Below are 6,023 nucleotides of genomic sequence, written 5' to 3'. Positions count from 1 at the left end.
TTGCCTGCTGCCATGAAGAACAGTGTAACAATGCCTTTTACAACAGCTTTCAGACATATTGTTGATGTAAAAAATACCTGATAACATTTTTGAGCTACTAAAAGAAATATATAATAACCTTATATACATTAAGGAAAAGTAAGTGTTACAAGATTTCTTTATTTTTTTTTTCTTGTTGCCAGTCCTGGGGCTTGGACTCAGGGCCTGAGCACTGGACCTGGCTTCCTTTTGCTCAATGCTAGCACTCTGCCACTTGAGCCACAGTGCCACTTCTGGCTTTTCCTGTTTATATGGTGCTGAGGAATCGAACCCAGGGCTTATGAATATTAGGCAAGCGCGCTACCACTAAGCCACATTCCCAGCCCCCAAGATTTCATTTTTAAAAGGCAGTTATTTTTATTTCCTTGCATCCTTTAAGTTATAAACAGCTAAACAGAATTTTTAATCATTCTTTTAAAGACTTTTTAAAGAAGAAAGGTTATTCTTAGGCTGACATTGAATATGCCAAGTCTGTAGCTAGAAGCAAAATTTTATAGCTAGTTATAAACTCCTGAAATATGAGTTTATATTGGAAAAGTTGAAGCAACCTTAACTCTAGTCATGCCAGTGGGCGCCACTTTAATTACAGTCCCTGAATGGAATAAAACAGTCTCTCTTCTACAGTAGCATCACAAAGAACCCTATTAACTCTCCAATTACTAGATGAGGAAACAACATTCTCTAGAAATTGAGCCAAGAACAGAAGAACATTACTTGCTCCAACCTCAAACCTTAAAATGGCTTCAAAGATGCAGGAGGGTACTCAGTTGTATGTAATATTTACTTCACTTATTTAAAATAAGTGAGTGTCTTGGCCAAGGCTCACATACGACTATTTGTTTAACAAATAAAGATGTGTGTTTCCTGGAGTGCTTCTAATTGGGATTTGAGATCCCACCTCAAGAAATGCTGAGCTTGTCTGGCACACACAAGATGCCTTTGACAGTGGGGGAATTGGTGCTCCTGAGGTTGCCTGTGTCTGGAAAACATCCAGCAAATGGCTGCTCTCCCACCATTACCTTCATCACGCTGTCAACAGAAAGAAAAATTGGGGAAGGTCAAGAACAATATCCAGTCCAGTGAGCTATTCAACAGGCAAGCAAATTTTTAAAAATCGTAATGGGATCCAGTGGCTCATGTCTGTAATCCTACCTTACTCAAGAGGCTGAGATCTAAGGATTTAGGGTTTGTTTTGTCAGTTGTGGGGCTTGAACTCAGAGCCTGTCCCTGAGCTCTTTTTGCTCAAGACTAGTGCTCTACCACATTGAGCCACAGCACCACTTTCAGATTTGAGTGGTTAATTGGAAATCAGTCTCACAGGGACTTTTCTGCCCAAGCTAGCTTCAAACTGCAATCCTCAGACCTCGGCTTCCTGAGTAGCTAGGATTACAGGTGTGAGGCACCAGCACTGGATTCAGGTTTAAAGCCAGCTCAGGCAGGAAATTCCGTGAGATCCTTATCTCCAATTCACCACCAAAAAGCTGGAAGTAGAGCGGTGGCTCAAAGTGGTAGAGCCCTGAGCAAAAAGGGACAGCATTATAACCTCAATAGTGGTACAAAAAAAAGAAAAGGAAGTAATGCGGAGGATGAGAGGCAATTTCCCTCCCTCTTCCCTTCTCTCTCTCCTTCCTCTGCAATGTGCCACACTGTTCCTGCCATTGTACAATGGTAGCTCAATAGCCTTGTTTCTTAAGCCATGTGAACATCTTGGGGAACACCAGGGCAAAATCAAAGATTCTTTTGCTGGGTGTACAATATAAAACTTAAAGTTGCTCCTGTTAAATAAAAACAGCCACGTTAATTTTGGTGCCATTAAAAAAAAACACAGGAAAATGCTGTTGCCAAATGGAAAAGAAAAAAAACAAAAAGCTCACCAAATGGGAAGCAGTTGTGTTTTCAAGACTTGAAAGTGCTTCTACAAAAAGCTAGACAGTAAATTCAATGAGGGAAAAGGAGTGTAAAGGAATAGCTATTTTCGCTAATTCTTCACCTCTACTGAAGAAAAAAAAAAATCTACCATTTCCTCAAAGTGACACAAAATCCAATCTATAAGAGTTTCATTCCCCAGCTCTGCAAATAACAAAACATTTCCCTGCTTAGCCCATCAGCTCCTGGTTCCACCCTCTTGCAAATCACTCTCGGCAACATGCACCAATGGTTTACAGATTAACTGAGCTGCACAGCAAACCAGAACAAAATATTCTGTGCTCAAGTTTCAAGCAAAATTTTCACTTTTCTGGCTCCACCTGAAAATCTGGAAACATGGCCCAGTAGTACGTCTAAATACCTCTGAGTTCATAAATATAGTATACAACAAACTACATTTATAATGACAGTTACAGTCTCAAGTGATTCTTAGGAGACCATTCTCACCTCATTTTGAAATCTTTGGTATCTAAGCAGATGAGGTGTGACGCCACAGGGCAAGCAGGACACCAAAAGCAGAAAGTGAGAAAGAGATAAGGAAGGAAGGCAGGAAGGCAGGAAGGCAGGAAGGCAGGAAGGCAGGAAGGCAGGAAGGCAGGAAGGCAGGAAGGAAGGAAGGAAGGAAGGAAGGAAGGAAGGAAGGAAGGAAGGAAGGAAGGAAGGAGAGAAGAAAGGAAGAGAGAAAGAAAGAGGAAAAGAAAGAACAAAAGGAAGGAAGGAAGGAGGAAAGGAAAGCTAAAGAGAAGACTCTTGAAATTTTCTTTTTATGGATTTGAGATTGTATAGCACTGATTTTCTTTTGTAAATGTCTAAAAAATAAGGAGGTGTTTTGTTGTTGTTTTGCTTTTATTTTAATTTTAAGGCTAGCTACCACTGTGATCCTGGTCTTACCATCCTCTGGTTAAATTGGCACCATATACTAGACAGGAAAATATAGTAGATGTCCTCAGTAAAAAAGTAACTTTCATTACCATTGATAGCTGAACCTATTCTAACAGCCATTCCCTCATTCAATAAACACTAACAGGGTTTCATCTTAGATCAGGGACTGTGTTGAGAGCTGTTTCTGATAAAATTAAATATCTTGTGAGTGCCTTTCATACATGATAGTGTTCTTAGTCCAAAGGTATGAGCCTTCACAGTATTTCAGCTACTCAGTGACAGCAATTTACATAATAACCCTCAAATTTAAATTAAATTCAGGTTAGATTTCTGTACTACTGAAATTATGGTGAAATTCTACTCAAGTCTTTTGGCAATAATTTGTAGCCTGTGAACAGCCAACAAGCTGATCACTCTATATTTTCTTCCATTCAATCTGGCTTGGAAATCTGGGAAGAGCTGAGGAAGGCATAGGGACCAAATCCGCCTGAGATTAATGAGTTAAGAGACCTCATTAGACTCTTCAGAGAATTAAGCCAAATGAGGTTAACAGCCTCTTGAAGCACTGAATTAGATAGAATTCAATGAAACTCAGAGAACCTGGAACTGTGGTTCAATACAATGAATTTCTAGGAACACATGCAGACCAGTCTACAGTGTTAATAAAGTAGTAAAAGGGTGTAGCCATAATAATCCTTGAATGGAAAGCATGTTAGCTGCCCAGTACAGTTGTAAGCACTAAATGTATGATTGGAGGATAAGTGAATGAGATCATGGCACCAGCAACAAGTGGTTCAGACTGCAGGTGCCACAGTGAGAAACAACCTGGATAAGATTTCTGCTGTGTCACACAGGGGATGGCAATATTCAGAATTTCTCTTTAAGTTTCCTCAACTGCAAAATGTTCATTAGTAATGGCCTCTACTGCATACAGATTGTGAGGCTTAAATGGATTGATACATGAAATGAAATCAGCACAATGCTAGTCAAAGAGTTAAGAGCTCAATAATGCTTCCTGTACAGCTATGGGGACACCTTTCCAGTTTGTTGTCTTCTTTTGGATGTCTCATCTTTGAGCATTAAATATAATTAGAAAATGATGCAGCAGAAACCTGCGGAGATGACCACAGGATAAGAAAAAGGAAACTACAGAAATAGGATATCTACGCCAGAAAAGAAAAAGCTGGTTTAGCAAGAAAGCCCGTAAGTATGGCATAATCAACTTTTCTGCTGTTGGAATTATGCTGTTAGGAAAGGAGCAAGGAAAGGCATTAAAAATGGACTTTCCTAAAGTTTTCTCTTTAGGAAGAGTCATTCCCTTGGTTCTAAAGACCAAACACATCTCTATTCCATATTGATTTAGGTGGCCATTTGATAAGAAAATAACAAAAATGATCCTCCAGCTGCTGTTTGCAGCTTCTAATTAGATTTTCATGTCCTTAATTGGGGAAAAGATCTTGCAGCAGGGAGAGCGCCATCCACACAAATGACCACCAGCTCCCCCTCACTTCATTTTCTGGGCCTGTCAGCCCTTTAGTGATGGTCTTTAGTCTGCTTTCCCCTGTTTGCCAAGGAGTATACTGCCAACCCTGTGTGGAGATCACTATATTATCTGTGTGCCCAGAGCAAATAACCATGAAGGAGGTCAGTAAGCTGAATGCTTGTGTTTGTGTGTGTGTTTGTACACACAGTACAGAGGCCTACAGCTTATGCTAATTTTGTAGCCACAAAAATGATTGCCCTTCAGAGAGACATTTAAAAAAAGAATTATTTGCTCTACTGGTAAAAAATGTTTTCTGAATTTGTTCTTTAGTGCCATTCCTTATTAAGGTTGAGATAAATCACATCTATTGCTTGCCTCCCATTGATGTCACTGAAAAAAATTAGATTAGTCTGGCCAATGTGAAACCACAATAGTGTAGCTGCCTAGGGTCCGCTTACTATTTAAAATTGAGTTTAGGGTGATATGCTCTAGAATTACATGGAGAAAGGGTACATGTAGATGTTCTATAGTCTTTTAGAAATGTTTCAGCAATACTACCCCAGCTCAGCCTCTTGGAGCATTTGTGGAGCAGCCTGGAAATTCAAACATATTTGGTTGTTTCCATAACCCACTACTTTCTACTTCCCTTTCTGGCATTTCACTCCACTTTTTCTGTATTCAGATCATACTTGGCCTTCCTTCCAGGTCTGAGGATTAAAGCACAACAAAGACTTGGTCAAGCAAATAGACAGCATTAGCCTTCCCCTTCATCTTTTTCTCAGTGTGGTTAAAGACTAGTCTCTCTCTGCTTTGTACGCCTGGTGGTTGGTTTTCTGGTCTGGCTCTAAGGGACCCTCTGCTTGTTGGGATCCATCTTTCCCCTTGATGGAAGGGGCTTGATGCCCATCCCCCAGCCCTGGGGAATGCGGCCCTGCTACCCTCTCTGGATCGGAATCCAGAGAAACCGGTTGGGCAAACAGCCCCCAACCCATTCTAGCCAGCCCGGTGCCTACCAACCCAGCCCTGGTTCCGCGAGTGACGATATCTTTTGGGGGTCAGGTGATACCTTTCAGCCTATCGACATCCTGGCCAAACCCCTCCCTCGGAATCATCTCCCCTTGTCCTTGTCTCAATAAAGTTAGTTCGCTCTAAGAAGCTAGCCCCGTTGCATGTGTACATCAGACTTCTAGCGGTAAGGAGGCGGGCACACATCTGCGGCTGGGCCACGTGCACGCCAGGTCGGAGCTAACTCCCCTGTTCCACTCTAGCTTATCTGCTGGTTGGATGACTAGGGGAGAGGGCGAGAAAGGGAGGGTGGAAAGAAAGAAGTAAGAGTCCGAGCCGGGAGGGGCTAACAAGCCCAACATCTGCTCACCTATGAAACAGAGAGACCAACTGCAGGTGCTCACACCACTTGTCTCACTCAATACTAGAGACCCATCCAAATAATTGAAACCATCAGCACTTTAAATAATATGTAGTTCTCCTAACCAGAGAAATAAATAAATAAATACCATTTCTTATTGCAAAGCAAGATCTTTCTCCACCCCCTCCAAAAATAGTCAAATATATGTCTTCTTTTTTTTAAATTCTCTTTAAATTTCCAAAGTTAGTGAAAACAATAAACATAGCTTCATAGCTGTTAATATCAACACAATCTGCAGGACAAGCTCAATATAAAACTTCTAAAAAG

At 41.0% G+C, this 6,023-nt stretch overlaps 1 protein-coding gene across 11 annotated transcripts in view; it reads right to left on the bottom strand.

The window, feature by feature from the left end:
* The window catches only part of LOC125339685 (aminopeptidase O (putative)), a 348,038-nt gene that overhangs the window by 245,780 nt on the left and 96,235 nt on the right, over positions 1 to 6,023 (bottom strand). The gene's annotated exons all lie outside the window — the stretch shown is intronic.

The sequence above is a fragment of the Perognathus longimembris genome, chromosome 1, assembly GCF_023159225.1.
Source record: "Perognathus longimembris pacificus isolate PPM17 chromosome 1, ASM2315922v1, whole genome shotgun sequence".
Taxonomy (NCBI): Eukaryota; Metazoa; Chordata; class Mammalia; order Rodentia; family Heteromyidae; genus Perognathus; species Perognathus longimembris.
Note: the sequence above shows the minus strand (reverse complement) of the source record. Positions and strands in the feature narration are given on the sequence as shown.